This window comes from Zeus faber (genome assembly GCF_960531495.2).
Source record: "Zeus faber genome assembly, chromosome: 18".
NCBI classification, from domain to species: Eukaryota; Metazoa; Chordata; class Actinopteri; order Zeiformes; family Zeidae; genus Zeus; species Zeus faber.
Window position 1 is genome coordinate 28,799,614 of NC_137210.1, and position 16,622 is coordinate 28,816,235.

The 16,622-nt window shown below is 39.0% G+C and overlaps 1 long non-coding RNA gene across 1 annotated transcript; it reads left to right on the forward strand.

Moving 5' to 3' along the window:
• Positions 1-3,271: 3,271 nt before the first annotated feature.
• LOC307243852 lies at positions 3,272-6,906 on the forward strand. Its single transcript, XR_013844632.1, has 3 exons — positions 3,272-3,357; positions 5,906-5,960; positions 6,827-6,906. It is a non-coding gene; the product is annotated as an uncharacterized lncRNA (long non-coding RNA).
• Positions 6,907-16,622: the final 9,716 nt, after the last annotated feature.

The window sequence follows — 16,622 nt, forward strand, 5'->3', positions numbered from 1 at the left end:
TGGATATTAGAAAAGATAAAGAGGACATTGTGTGTTGGTTGGGGAACATACATCAACAATTTGCTGAAGAATTACACAAATGGGACAGGCTTATACAAACAAATCTCCCTCAAGCAGTACCAAGCAGCGATCCTCTTCACTGCACTCTACAATATTTCAAGAATGGAAGTGAGGCCCAACCAGAACTGTGGTTAGCAAACCAAGCCAAGGAGGTACAGCTAGTGACCAGCTACATTAAGATGGGTAAACAAGGAGCAGCCATGGTGGTAGAAAACTCTCCTTATTTGATGAAGGAATTCCACATCAAGAATAATAGTCCACACATAAATATTTATGTAAACCCAGGATATGAACAAAACATTTAGGCCCAATGATAAAAGAAGCCTCTCAGACTTAGTTATAGCTATTATATTATAATCCAATTCAGAATAAATAAATATGGCACAGCCTGGATGGGAATAATATTAAGATAATGATTTCTACATCAGGCCCAGTACAACCCCAAGTGGTAAGGCTTCCACAAGACTCTGAATGTTCAAACCAAACCTTGAATTTGAAAGACATAATGATGGCTTCTGTGCCTGCTAAGCTATGGTCACAACATGTCACGGACGTAGGACTAATCAAATCCGCGCAACCTATTGAAATTAAGCTAAAAACAGGCTGTAGGCCACCATGGAGAATGCAGTACCCCCTTAAACTACAAGCTGAGGATAGAATTGCTAAAACAATAGAGGGACTTTTGAAAGCTGAAGTGCTTATGCCTGAACCCCTCCCCGTTAGCAACACCCCTATACAACCAAACCTCAAAGCAGACAAAGACAAGTACTGATTAGTGCATGACCTAAGAGCAGTAAATGAAGAAGTAGTAGATTATCAATCATAAGTACCGAACCCACACACGGCTTTCAAATGTTCCTCCAGATGCCAAATGGTTTACAGTAATTGATCTTTGTTCAGCATTTGTTAGCGTGCCCCTTAGCCTTTCAAGTGGGCATCTATTTGCATTCACATATAGGAACCAGTCCGATACAGACACATAGGGGGTGCCCAAAGGCTTTAAGCATAGTCCCCACATTTTTGACAAAGCACTGAAGGAAGATTTAGAGGATGTGTCTGATTAAATCACAAGTACAGCAATACAGTATGTAGATCAGGGGTGCCCACACTTTTTCGGCTTGCGAGCTACTTTTAAAATGACCAGGTCAAAATGATCTACCCGTATTAAAAAATGCTAAATATATTTATTTATATTTATACTGAGTATACTTTATATATCAAGTCTATCACTGCAAGAACCCTTACGGCACAATACAATTAAATACATTTCTGGTCACTACCTTACTCTGATGACTTGCACTGAATGGAGTCGTCAGGGTTGTATCGTCTGGACAGTAGCAGCTGGTAACCATCCTCAAGCAGCTTCCAAATGATCATCAGTCATGTGATCATGCATCATGGTGGAACACTATTTGGACCTGATAATCTTCATGTGGGAAAAGGCTGACTCGCGTAGATAAGTAGAGCTGAATGATGCAGTCAAGGAGGCAGCACATTTTCTCATGTTTGGGTACTTTTCCTCCAAAACTGTCCATGAGCCCTGGACTTGAGCTGAAGGTCAGCCTGTAGTGTCATCATCTCATCCTCCACCGCAGAGCAGTTCAGGTGGAGCAGTGTTGGAGCAAATCAACCTCAACATCTTCCCAAATGGGAAGCACATAAATGCAGCGATGGGCTCCAGTAAAGCAGAGTCTTGAAACCGTTTGTCTGACAGACAATCTACTCTGTGTAGCGCACACTGTCAAGTTACGCACATGCAAGAATAGAAAATAATCCTTAAAGTGTCGTCTGAGCATCCCTCGAAAACACAAAAACACTGAAATGTGCGACTCAGTGATGAGTTCAAAATCCAATGTGAAAAATTGAAAATGTGCAATGGTAATTACCCACAGAAATATCACAACGTTTGTCATATTTCATGGAAATGGAACTTACTGAAGATGAAATCCAAGTAAAAAACTGAATTCAATTTGATAAAAGAAATGCGTAAATTACACTGCTATCGAAAATACTTAATAATTGACATATACAAGACACAATATCTACATGTATTTCAGTTCAGCAAGGTAAGTTACAACAATGACAACATATAATTTCAAATAAAAAATAAAAAACTTTTCTTGGTAATAAACCTGCAAAACTCAACCGGTTTTTGAAATCACCGCATTCCAGACGGATTATATTGACACGCGACACAACATAAGTGAAGATTGCGAAACACACAGTAGCAAAAAAAGCAGACAAAAACATGAATTCCATCCAAAACACACCATAACTAACAAGTTTGTCAATATTTTAGAAAATGAAGACATAACAAACTATAAATAATGTAAAAAACTCAAAATAAATACAATGTGTGTCATGGAGAACCACAATAAACAAATTATGATTGAACAACAAATTCATATACATTACAAATTACTGAAAATATAACAAAAAACATATAAGGGTTAGGGTTATTATCACTAAAGTCCACTAAAGATTAATTTAATTCCAAATGATGTCATTAATGGTAAATTAATACTAATAAAACTCACTTTCAATTCTACCTTGAGCGATAAATCAACAAAACAAACTGTGTTGAAAACGTAAACAACAAAGAGACGACGGATCAGGACGCCCATGCTGCCTTCGGGTAAACTCGGAAATTCGTGCTGCGGTTGGGAACCAGGGAAACTGTAAAACGCGCCCAACACGACTAAACTGGACCCTGTGTATTGCTGCCTGCAGCTATATTTATTATTATTATTATTATTATTATTATTATTATTATTATTATTATTATGAACCAAATTGCCTGAAATAATAAATAAAGACATATTCAGTCCATCCAAAGTGCAGGACACCGCGGCGCATGCGCAGCCGGACGCTCCGTAATGGAAGCTTCGATCATCTTTAAAGATTTGGTTCCTGACGAGTGACTCAGTAAAACGAGTCGGTCGGGATTCTCATGTCAACAGCTAACCAGAGTCATAAGAGTCGGTTCGACTCCATTGGACACGGAATTCTCACCAAAACACATTTTGATTCTGTCCAAATGATCGATACGAGCGGAAGAAGAATGCAACGAACGAACAAACGACTCCTTTGCCGGAGGGACTCCCGACTCGTTTAAAAGAATCGTTCGCTACGACCGAGTCGTTCACGAGTCGTGCACCGGCGGGGCCTGTGAGGATCCAACATGGCGGACTTTGAGCTGGAAGACGAGGTGGAAGAGCACGTAGTGAGTGAGGAGCTCTTATCCAGATACTGTCCACAGCCCGTGGTTATGAGAGGAGCTGGGCACATCGCTGTACAGTAAGCGACAACACATTATTAGCTCGTATTTATCGGCTTCGCTCGTTCCCACTCGGACCGCCTAGCCTCATGCTAGCTTGGCGGCTAACGTCATCACACCGACTCGCCATTTTGTTTTGAAACGTGCTTTTTCACTTTGCTGTCACTTTCACTCTGTAAACGCACGTCCACCTGACAGCGATGAGCCACGTTGACTGCTAGGGCTGGGTGTTTACGATACCAGCACCAACATCAGTACCATTAAAGTGATTCCTGTGCCATCGCTTTATTCGATACCCATCATGTGAATGGAAGCGTTGAGTTTCTTAAAATGCCACCACTCCAACCCAACCAAATGACTTTACTCCACTACATCTTGAAAGTGTTCAAACCATTGAAATATTTATTAAATAACTTTACTGAACGGTACAATGAAGTATTTGGGCAGTGTCATTTTAAACAGATAGCCAATACAGGAGAAATGATGACAGCGAGGAAAACCTCCTTTTCTGTTGATATGGACACCCGACTGTCGTTATAAGATGAATCTATATACTGTTGTTGTAGGATGAATCTGTCCTTTAACAGACTGTTGTTGTAGGATGAATCTGTCCTTTAACAGACTTGTTTTAAGGTGAATCTATCTTTTAACAGACTGTTGTTTTAAGATGTATCTGGCCTTAACAGCGGCCAGGAGCCTATCACACGTCTTATAAAATCGAGCAATGCTTGCAGTGATTGGCTGTGAGCAAAACCACACAAATAGTCATTTTTTTCTAGATCTGGCTACAAAAAGGATTGAATGCAGGTATTGTTTGACTGGAGACATTTCAACAATATTTGGTACTGGGTTATTTCAATCGATACCTTAAAGGTATTGAGTAGCAATACCAACTCACGTTGTGTGGTTCTGTTTTAACGTTGGGAACAATTGAGCGAGCTGACTGTAGCAGTTGATACTGTAGCAGTTGATACTGCATCAACAGTCCTGTTTCCTATCCCCTGGGCCACACCGGAAGCAGCATGTGAGCGTCACGAAAGTGGCATGGCAGCGCTTCAGAAACGCTGCCATGTTAATCAATGTGGAAGTTCACACCGAGGAGAAGCGTCAGTGTCGTGAAAGCGGCATGATTACGAGACTCTTTAACCCCTCGCGTTTATTTAGGATTTGGATCATTCTCTGGATGCAAAGTGTAAACTAGAGCGTAGATTCCCATAGAGCTCCATTCAAAAGATGTATTTAGTGAAAATATTGAATTACCGAGCCTGGTATGCATCAACCACATAAACTGTATATATATACACACACATACATACATACATACATACATACATACATACATACACACACACATATATATATATATATATATATAGAGTGCTGTCACAGGATGCATCAGTAAAACCATGTTTTACATCTAAAACACATCATCCCAAAAACATACTGAACATCCCTCCGCTATTTTGCTATTTTCTTGATGGATTGCAAAACAATCAATTTTATTTTTCGATAAATTATTTGGCATCTCTCACAGTAGCATTCACTTTAGCGTTTGCCTTCCAAAGGACTTAGTTTTCACCTTTTTTCTATCACAAAAACTACCGACATTGTTGTTTTTTCTATTTTTTACTTTTACCTTTTAATAACACAACACACACAACTAGCCCATAGACAAATTCTTGAACTGATCCTGAATTTCATGAATTGAGACGTGAACATTTTCTGTTTTAGAATCAGTCTGTTTATTTGGCAAAGTACATTCTTGTATACAAGGAATTTGTCTTGGTATGGGTTCGTGCATTGTATTCCAGACAGACAAAGTAAAAGTTTTCTGTCTAAAAATTAAACAGAAAGCAAAATACACATACAATACACTAATAATAAACAAGATGTTCTCTATGCAGAGAAAGAGAACATAAAAAGGTTATGAGCAGTTTTTAAAGTTATTTTAAAGGAGGACAGGATGATAAAGAAGATTTTGTGATGATCATAAGTAATTTTGCATGATAACTAATGTAGACATTTCTTGTTTTAAATCCATTGTTAAATTACATTGAAATACATGGTTATGCAAGTGTGATACCCAACTAAAACTCCTGTTTTCAAATAAAAACACTCAAAATACTTCAGACCTTCAGCTTGCATCTTCTCATCATGGCTAATTTCCAATGTCAAATATATCACAAAAAAATGATTTTAATTATATGATGAGAACAAAAAGTTACAACAATTTGAAGATATTATTTTTATGTATAGATCATTTTAATATGTTAATACCTATATTTGTTCATCGTCTTTCAGAGGTGTCATCATTTAAAGATTTGGATGCTGGGTACCCTTTTTTTATAGCATAAATGAAAGAAAATGACACTGAAACACATGTGAGACCTGAAATATTTTATTTTGATTTGAAAACTGGACTTTTAAGCCTGATATCTGTTTTGATTTGAATTATTTAATATAGGATTTTACATTCATGTAGAGATGTGTGATATATATAATATCTTATAGGATTGTGTATGAGGTGATCCTGAATTCACTATTAATCAATAAAAAATGTTTTTACAGGTTTGGATTAAGCAACAAATTTGATACAGATTTCCCCACTGTTCTGACAGGAAAGGTACAGTTTAATTTTATCTTTTATTTGATCACTTTTTTAATTCAAATGAGTAAAGTAAAGCATTTAAATCCCTGTGACAATATTGTACATCATGAAATTTTAGTTGACATTTGTAATGTAAATAATTGAAAAAGACAATTTAATTGTCTTTTTTTTATATTATGCCACTACAACAGTGGCATAATATGAAAAAAGAAAGATATCAGCCATTTAATTCACTGGTCAGGACTGAGTGGGGTGTTCTAATGTGTCAGAGGTTTTGTAGAAACCAAAAAAAAGAATAATTGTTTCATTATTAATTAGTTTAGAATAATCAAATAGATCTAGGAGTAGGTGAATGTTATTGGTAGTATATCTACCTTTCATTAACACTGATTAACAAGGTAAAATTAATTCATTGATTTTCACTTATTTTGTTAAAAGCATTGAGCAGAGTAGCTTTGGCTACGGCGTCAGGTGGATTAATTCAGGTTTGTTTCTTCGGAGGGCTGTTTACTGGCTTATCTGGAAGAGACTCACTCATTAGAGAAGTCATAAGGTGTTTCTTTGGTGAAGTAATGAACCTTGTAAATGTGTTATATTCTCTACACCACAGGTCCAGCAGCTTCTATCTCACTTTTTTCATTCATCTTTTAACCATATCCAGGTTTTAAATAGCAGTAACTTTCCCCTACGTAGTAAGTGCTTTGTTAATGTGCACAGGGAAATGTCATTTATTATTAAAATCACATACTGCTTATTATTGTAAACTTAGATTGATTAAATTTGAGTTTTACAAAATTCAATGCAAAGTTTATAAAGTTGAATGTGCCTGTCTTGAGGTTTCACACAACCTTCTGTGTGCCTGTGTATTCTGTGTATTTCAGCTCCCTGTCTATAAAGAGGAGCTTCTCCCTGAGCAGCAGGGGTGGAGCCCCAGTCTGGGCCAGGAGGAGCCAGGGCCCCCACAGATTAAAGAGGAAGAGGAGGAGTTTCCTGTGAAGACTGAACATGATGAAGAGTGCGTTCAGTGGTCCCAGCTTCATCAAAGCCAAACTGAGGAGAAGAGAGAGGCAGAACATGTAGCCAGCACCTCAACTGAACAGATGGAAACAGAAGCTGATGGAGAGGACTGGGGAGTGTCAGAAGCAGCCAGTAGCTCAGATCCAGCTGCTGCTTTAGAACCAGCTGGTGCTGAGCAGCTCTTCTCTTCACACTCTTCTGAAACTGAGACTGAAGACAGTGATGAAGATTGGAAGGAGACCAGACAGCCTCAGTCAGGTAAGTTTTTATTATTTCTCCTACCAAGCTGTTGACCAGATGAATGTCAGCAGGTAATAACTTCATGAACTGTTGATTCCCCATTTAATATAACTAAGCAAAATGATATGAGCACAACAGATATTCACAATATCAATAAAACGTCATTGACATTTATAGTTTATTGACATCTATAGTTCAAATCATTAAGTGTTTATTAAAGCCTTGTGGTGTAAAATTCTCAAGGTGTCTGGGTTCACGCAGATCCTTTATGTAATTAGTCTGAAATGTAACAGGAGCAGATTTGAGATTTATTGAAAACAAAACAAAATATGAAAATGTCATGGATATGGGACTTTGCTGAATGAGGCAACGTACACACAATTACTTGGTGAATTTCTCATTTGATAAAGCCTTCCTAGGTCTCAAGTTAAACTACTGTGACAGTCAAACCCACAAGTCTATAATCCAGAGCTTTGTTCACTGGTGTGGTGAACACTTTCTCATCCTAAATATTAATAAAACAGGAGATAGTGTTTGACCCAAAATCCATTTGTGACTACTCGCCAGTGATAATCCATGACCAGAGGATAAGACAGGTGAGCTCTTACAGATACCTGGGTATTGACTTATATTCAAATCACATATTTCATATTATTGTAAACTTTGATTAGATCCGGGGATTAGAAAACTCAATGCAAAGTATCTAGTAGAGTGCGCCATTTGTAAGGTTTCACACATCTTTCTCTGCGTCTGTTTTTCAGTGTTGCCTCCAGAGCTCCAGCAGCTCTCTGTCTGTGAAGAGGAGCTTCCTCCTGAGCAGCAGGAGTGGAGCCCCAGTCTGGGCCAGGAGGAGCCAGGGCCCCCACACATTAAAGAGGAAGAGGAGGAACTTTGTGTCAGTCAGGAGGCTGGTATCATCCAGTTCCCCTTCTCTCCTGTAACTGTGAAGACTGAACATGATGAAGAGTGCGCTCAGTGGTCCCAGCTTCATCAAAGCCAAACTGAGGAGAAGAGAGAGGCAGAACCTGTAGCCAGCACCTCAACTGAACAGATGAAGACAGAAGCTGATGGAGAGGACTGGGGAGTGTCAGAAGCAGCCAGTAGCTCAGACCCAGCTGCTGCTTTAGAACCAGCTGGTGCTGAGCAGCTCTTCTCTTCACACTCTTCTGAAACTGAGACTGAAGACAGTGATGAAGATTGGAAGGAGACCAGACAACCTCCGTCAGGTAAGTTTTTATTATTTCTCTTACCAAGCGGTTGACCAGATGGTTCTCAGCAGGTAATAACTTCATGAACTGTTGATTCCCCATTTAATATAAATAAGCAAAATGATATGAACATGACAGATATTAATAATACAAATTAAACTTTATTGACATTTATGGTTTGGTCAAATCATTGAGTGTTTATTAAAGCCTTGTGGTATGGAAAGAGATTTATCTCTTCTTTGTACTATAAAAAAGATTCTCAAGGTATCTGTGTTCGTACAGATTCTTTATTCAGTTAGTCTGAAACGTTACGGGAGCAGATTTGAGATTCATTATTTTTATATATACAGATGTGGACAAAAATGATGGGACCCTTAACCTAATATTTTGTTGCACAACCTTCAAAGGCAATAACTGCAATCAAGCGATTTCTGTAGCTGTCAATGGGACTTGTGCACCTGTCAACAGGTAGTTTGGCCCACTCTTCCTGAGCAAACTGCTCCAGCTGTCCCAGGTTTGAAGGGTGCCTTCTCCAGACTGCATGTTACAGCTCTTTCTATAGATGTTCGATTGGATTCAGATCAGGGCTCATAGAAGGCCACTTCAGAATAGTCCAATGTTTTGTTCTTATCCATTCTTGGTATACATATTTATATGTAATATTTGCAACTGTAGTCCCAGAAACATGATGCTGCTTGGAGATGGTCTTATAGCCTTAACCTTTAACATGCTTGTCTATCATTTTCTTTCTGATCTCCTCAGACAACACTCTCCTTTGCTTTCTCTAGTCCATGTTCAGTGTGGTGCACACGATGACACCAAACAGCAGAGTGACTACTTTTCTCCATTTAAATAGGCTGAATGACTGATTATTATAAGATTGAACACATGTATTATACCAACTAAAGAAAACAGTTAGTTTGCAATATCACTATAATCCAATTGTTAATAATATTTTCTAAGGGGTACCAACAATCTGTCCAGGCCATTTCAGAATATAATTGATCTTTTTATCAATAATTTATCTCTTTTCACAGTTTCTTTGCTTTACTTTGTGACATACCAAAGGCATGCAGGTATACATGAGAAAATTGCTTTTAATTTCACCACTTTTCAGGAGGAATGAAGCATTGTTTCAATGAGCTCTAAGGGTACCAACAAATTTGTCCACGTCTGTATATAAGGGGGGAGGAAAAGAGACCCTGAGCAAGGAAGGTATGGCAGCAAAACGAAACAAGTGATATGTTGCTATGGTGATGACTTCAATAGAATATATAAAACATAATTATTTTGCATCTGTTTATATGTAAGAATTTTAGGAATGTTTAATACTTTTTATTTTTGTCTCGTTGTCCAGATCGGAAAATTAGATCCTTTGTGGGGGTTTTTTTTTAATCTCAACGTATTTTCAAAACCAAGTTTGATTTATAAATAGTAGAAAAATGTTAAACCGTGGAGTTAATATTCCTGTTAAGATTACATGGGGAAACACATTTCACTTTCCGAGACACTGAACAGCACTGAACAACACTGATCGACCGTTTCCTTTAACGCCACCATCCAAGCGAAGATCATTCTTTCCTATCCCATGTGATGTAAAGTCACAATGTGGAACTGTTTTGATACAGTTCAACCTTTAACCAGCTCTAACCAGCTGTGCAGTTCTTGTCCATTCCAGCAGGGATGACAAACTTAAATCCAGGAAATAAATTATGTATGTTATATGAAACAAAACCTATATGTATCTGTGTTGTACTTTGTGTGTACATTATTCATGTAGGGTGTAAAAGATCAATTTTAAACATAAGGAAAATATAAGGCCGGTTAAAACAAAGTGGGAGCTCCGTCCATCACAGGGCTAAGAGGGAATGAGAGCTCCTGATCAGAGCAACTCTTGCGTCTCTAAATTGGATTGAATCAGACAGGAGGGAAAAGGTAAAGGGTAAGTTATTATTTCAGTAATTCCAATTCATTCTTTTTTTTTTTTTTTTTTGATTAACCTGTCTGTATAATACATTTGATTACTTTGCACCGCTGTAACACTTAAGCTAAAATAAAGATTATACCTGCATTTAAAGTAACAGTTTCATAGTAATCTTTAAGAAAAGAACAGTCACTCAAGTACTGATAACCCTCCTTGTTTACTGTAAAAAGTTATGAAAACTGCACATAATAGGATCTGAATGGTTAGTCTAGCCTCCCACATTAAAATATCTCCTTTGGGCAAAAGTGTACTCCCCTCTAAATAAAAATAACAGTGACGTGCAGTGCACTATCTGGCAGCTGTAATTCACTTTAATGACCCATCTACGCTTTGCTTTGAAGTTGTCGCCTGGAAACTTCTGGAAACTACTTAATAATAACTTTGATGCATTTCACTAAGCCATTTTAAAGCAGCACAGAAACCTCTCTGCTCCAAAACATTATTTGATTTTTTTATGCTGACTTTAGTACATGGTCTATTTTGCCAACTCACAATTATATTAGATAGATTCAAGGACTGAGAATTTGTGTCACAGCTTTGGGTGGTTTTCCTCATATCTGTCTGTAAAACGCATGTTTTACTGTTTAAACTTGTGACTGTCTTCAGCAGCTGCTGTTACATGTGGGGTCTCCCAAGGTTCAATTCTTGGCTTAAGTTTATTCTCTCTCTGTATTTGCTGTCCCTGGGTTGTATTATATTCAATTTTGGTGTCTCACTGCTATGTCGATGACACAGAACTGCATCTATTTGTCAAACCGAATAATCCCAGTTTTCTGGGACCATAACTCAATTGTTGCAAAAAATAAACATCCACGTATCAAATTGTTCTTTATCTCCCCATGGCATTCTGAGTACAGACATGGAATAGCGGTATTAAAAAATATTTCCGTCCGGAAGGTAGTCTTCCCTGTCAGCAATATTGTATATCTCTTCAAGTAAGTGGTAGTAGATATGGTCTAATTTCACATTATCTGTCAATAGGTGGGGTTATATTCTTTGTTGGTCAAATGTCACTATGTCGTTTCATGTTAACTACATTGTTGTGGACTATTTTTCCAAGCAGGAGCTAAACAGCGGAAGCTTTGCATAGGCGAGCGCACGGCTGCGTTTTGATACTAGTTAGTGATGAAACTAGGTATATAATGACACTATCTCAAATCAATAAGTGGGATAGTGGTATATTGCAGCCAGCCAGTCATTATTGCCAATGAACCCTCTTTCAGTGATCAGCCTTCACTCAACATCCTAAATTCTTTGTTCCCTCTCCGACTTGTTTTATAATCCACTCTTGTCCTTCTTTCCCTCTCCTCTCTTAGGTTATCACGCAAAACATCATCCTACTCACAGTGACAAGAAACTACACAACTGTGAACAGTGTGGGAAGAGCTTTATGACAAGGGCTGATTTAAAAGAACATCAGTGTAGGCATACAGGAGAGAAACCGTACCTCTGTGAACAGTGTGGGAAGAGATTCAGTCAATTAGGATATCTCAAACAACATATGCTTACACACACAGGAGAGAAACGTTACCACTGTGAACAGTGTGCGAAAAGATTCAGTCAATTAGGACATCTCAAACAACATCAGCTTACACACACAGGAGAGAAACGTTACCACTGTGAACAGTGTGCGAAACGGTTCAGTCAATTGGGACAACTGAAACGGCATCAGCTTACACACACAGGAGAGAAACGTTACCACTGTGAACAGTGTTCAAAAAGGTTCAGTCAATTAGGGCAACTCAAACGACATTGGCGAACACACACGGGAGAGAAACCATATCACTGTGAACTGTGCGGGAAGAGCTTTACGACGAGGGGTGAAGTAAAAGTGCACCGCCGTATGCACACAGGAGAGAGACCGTACCCATGTGAACAATGTCCAAAGCGTTATACAACAAGGGGTGATTTAAATGAACATCAGCGTACACACACAGGAGAGAAACCATACTCCTGTGAACAATGTGCCAAAAGTTTCAGTCGCTCAGGACATCTCAAACAACATCAGCGTACGCACACGGGAGAGAAACCTTACCCCTGTGAACAGTGTGGGAAGTGCTTTACAACAAGGGGTGAAGTAAAAGTACATCAGCGTACACACACAGGAGAGAAACTTTACCACTGTGAACAGTGTGGGAAAAGATTTAGTCAACTCAATAATCTCAAAACACATCAGCGGTTTCACACAGGAGAAAAACCTTACTCCTGTGAACTGTGTGGGAAGAGATTTAGTCGCCTCAATAATCTCAGAACACATCAGCGATTTCACACTGGAATGAGACCATATGACTGTGAACTGTGTGGGAAGACATTTGGTTCTAAAAGTAATCTGAACAGACATCATCTTAGTCACAAATGAGAGAGATTTCATCACTACGCAGAGTGTTGGCTCCTTGAACATTAGTTACATCCTTAGATTTAAGCTATTTTCCAATGTAATCCTTCCCTAGAAGATAAAATATACTTTGTGTTGATATTATTGTGTAGAACAACTCTTTTTGGTCCCTGGATTTATTAGGCGAGAGTTCCACAGACATTTTCAAGCTGTCGGACAGTTAGCTCCTCCCTCTCCCTGAGATTCCAAGTTGGGGGTTTTGAACCGCTGCTGGACCCCCCCTGGATCCGTTAATTCTTGTCTTCATTCCCAAATGGGGGAGCGTTGAATGGACGCTCCCCAGGGAAGGATGTGGACCTTTACCCCAGGAGGATTGAACAAAGGCATTGAAGATGACCAAATTACTCTGTTTTGTCTCCCTCTCCCTTCCGCTATATCTCACACGTCCACCTGCATCCTTTGAACCTGGCCTCCCACTGAGAACCTGGTCCCCAGGACAGTCTTGAGAAGAAAGCCCACCATGATTTCCTCTTTTGTTAAGAAGTCTGAATTAATTTGAATCCAGGTTGAATCAGTCAGTTATTGAAGTAACATTATTTTTGCAGATATATCCATGAAAAATGATCTAACCTTCATTGCTGTACAATGCAAAATGACAAAGTTTCAATATCGCTTAGATGTATTAATTTTCCATGTGGCCATACTGCCACCTAGTGACTAATGGATAGGAATCACTAACCACTAAGATTGAAACATTCATTTGTGTTGTGTGGTCCTACTTAGAATAACCTTTTGCCATTTCTTAGTAGTGTTAGAAATTATGTTTTGATAGTTAGTAGGTAGAATTGTCCCAACAGTCTCAGATTTTATGTTTCAGATGGAATGGTTTTGAAAGATGACTGATGTCTAACCGATATGTTTCTTTTTTATGTTTATATGTAAAACATTATCACAAGAGCTTATGTTCGAACCACTAATTGTTTTAACATAGTGATGCATGAAGTTGTGTGACTTTTGCGCATTAAGTTGAATTACATTCACTAGCCAGAAAGATATGCAGCCAGTTTAAAAGAGGTGACGCCAACACCCTTCCTCCCCTGGTTAGTGACCAACTCCGTCTACTCTGGCCAAAGTTTAAAAAGAGCACTCAGATTATTCTTGCATCGGACTGGAACTCACCGTTGAGCTCAAGAGAAGCCTTTTGTTTTATTTAAAGTTTTCGTTTTTGCCAAAAGTCTTGCATTTTTGGAATTTCTACCGCACAAGTCTGCTCACCCGACTGAAGATTTCACTGAACCTTGCGGTTTTCGTAGCATTGCGTTATCCCCTTTTGAGGTTTTTCACTGACCCATGAACGACTCAAGTCCAGCAGAGTGAAGTTAGTGTAGCCAGATGAATTTATTGGACATTCAACCGCCACCTCAGAAGAACCCAGGATCCGTTGCCAGACAACCCTGGCATCATCGGAGAACCTAGTCCATGGCTTTCCAGCCGATCCGACCCTCTGCGAGTGAAGTCTCCACACCTCATTGCAGGCTGTGGTCGGGACCCATCTGCTTGGTTAAACATCCTGGGTTCGCCTGGGAGACAACCAAACACTGGAGTCCCACATGGCATATCCGTAACCTCCGGAAGACAAGCTGGTAGTTCAGGGAACCGCTGCGGACAACGCTCTTCCCAATCTTTGCGTAAGTCAGCTGAAACTCTCCACCTCTGACTCGACAACCAGTGAGGTAAAGGTTTACAATCTGCTTCATGATAAGAGTTAATGTCAAAATAAATTAATTTCCCTTTCAGAGAAGTTAACTGCCCTAAGCGTGTGTCGTACCGTTGTTATTTTTGATAGTCATGTAACTTTCTACCTCACTATTGTCCCAAACAGAGTCAAAGTTTTGTAATTTAAAATCCTGTATTAATTAGCATATTTTCTTTGTCATATATTTTACTATTGTTTTCTTAATTATATATTTTACTATCATTTTATCTTTCATATATTTAACAATTTCATTTCATTTAATTATTTAGTATGATAAAATAAATCCCATTTATCAGAGGTAAGTTGTCTGTGTTCTCTAAAAATTGAAGACAGGTAAATGTATCCAGTCCTTCTGAAACTGATCAGCCATAGATAATATGGTTCATTTAATATCTTCTTCGTGAATTGAAAGTGGTGCCCTGTTTTTGTAAGTCATTTGTTATAATTTAATAGCTTGATTAACCATCCGCTACATTTTGAAACCCTTTTTTACAAGTGCAATTTTAATTTCTAAAGTAGTTAAAGTGCTTCAGTTGTAACATGGACACTAGAGATCCAGGTGTCACAGGGAGAGGTCAGCTGAGCTGCTGTCACCAGGGGATTAGTTTACAACGCTTCTCTTTTTGCTTTTTGAAACATTTGTTCAATCCTTCACTGCTTATAGCCTTAAATAGTTTTGGCTTTCAACAAAATGTCAGACTTTGCAAACGCATTTATTTTGATCGTAGAAACCTTTATTACTAATTACTGAAGTGTAATTGTAAATTCTTGATTGTTTTTCCAAATTTGTCTTTGTAAGTACATTTTATTCTAAGACTTAAATGTTGTTCGACTAATTCATAACGCTTCTTTAGCTCTTGTAGCGGACCCAGGACACTCTCGGAGTCTGTCGCCTCTCTTGTGTTCCCGTCCAGAAGGAGGCTGAGGACTTGGGGTCTGAATGGACTCTGTTCAAAGCCACCATTGTGGCAGCAGTTGCTGGGAGCTGTGGCCATTTGGTGCGGGAGTGCGACCGGAGAGGGAGTTGTTTCCTCAGCACCAAGCCAAATGCGGTTTCCATGGGTGTTGTGCTCCAGTAAGGGTGCACCTCGTCTCCTACTCCATTTGTGATTTTCACAGGCAGGATGTCAATGCATGGCTGAGGGTGGATCCAGTTTTGGGGGGTGAGGGAGCCATTTCTGCTTTTTGTAGATGAGGTCGTCCTCCTCGCGTGATAAGAGTCAGCGCCTTGAAATCTGAAGCCGTGGTTTTCATCTGGCAAAATGATGCTTGTCCCCTCCGGGTGGAAAGAGCAGCTGATCAGTAGCGCTTCTCTAAGAGTGGTATAATCAAGTGGAACACACAGAACAAGAGATTGACAAAACAACGCAATTAAATCAACAAAAAAGCCATGTGGCGGGAGCAACACCATCAGCCTCGACCCGCACCACGACGGTGAGTTACCACCCAGAGGCCCTGGAAAACAGCCACCAAGCCACTGCGAGCCCACCTGGCTTCGACTCATGCCACCAAAGCGGCCACACCCGAGCGTCCCAGAAACCAGTGTAGTGTTATGTGTCGTTAATATACAATAATTCATAATCATCTGGTTGCGGCACCACTCTTTTTGCTGAGTTGACAGAAACAAATATGTTAAATATGTTAAATAAGTAAATCTAATTATGATACATCATTTATCGATCTTGTATCTAAAGTGTGTGGTTCTACTCTTCCAGTGACCTAAACATCACAATACAGTGACCTTTATAAATAACCAAAGTATTTATTTATAGCTAAATACGTGGCAATAAAAGGTAAAATAAAGAAATGGAAAACAAGTGCAGAAATAACATGACATGAATAAAAACAAATAAGAACACAATTAACTGGAAAATAAACTAGTCATTGGTTTGGCAGCGATGGGAAATGTCTGTTTATGAGATAAGAAAACAATAACAGAAGCCTAAATATAATTCCTATATTCTAATCTAGAGATTTAAACTCTCACCAACACCATCAAGGTCAGAGAGGCCGCAGGGCATCTGCTGTGAACAGCTTTACTCAAACAACCTTCCCACCATCAGTTCAAAGCTTATTAACTTGAGGAATCAGGTTGTGGAGTTACTGAATTGATCAAAAGCTTTGGTGACCCTAACCC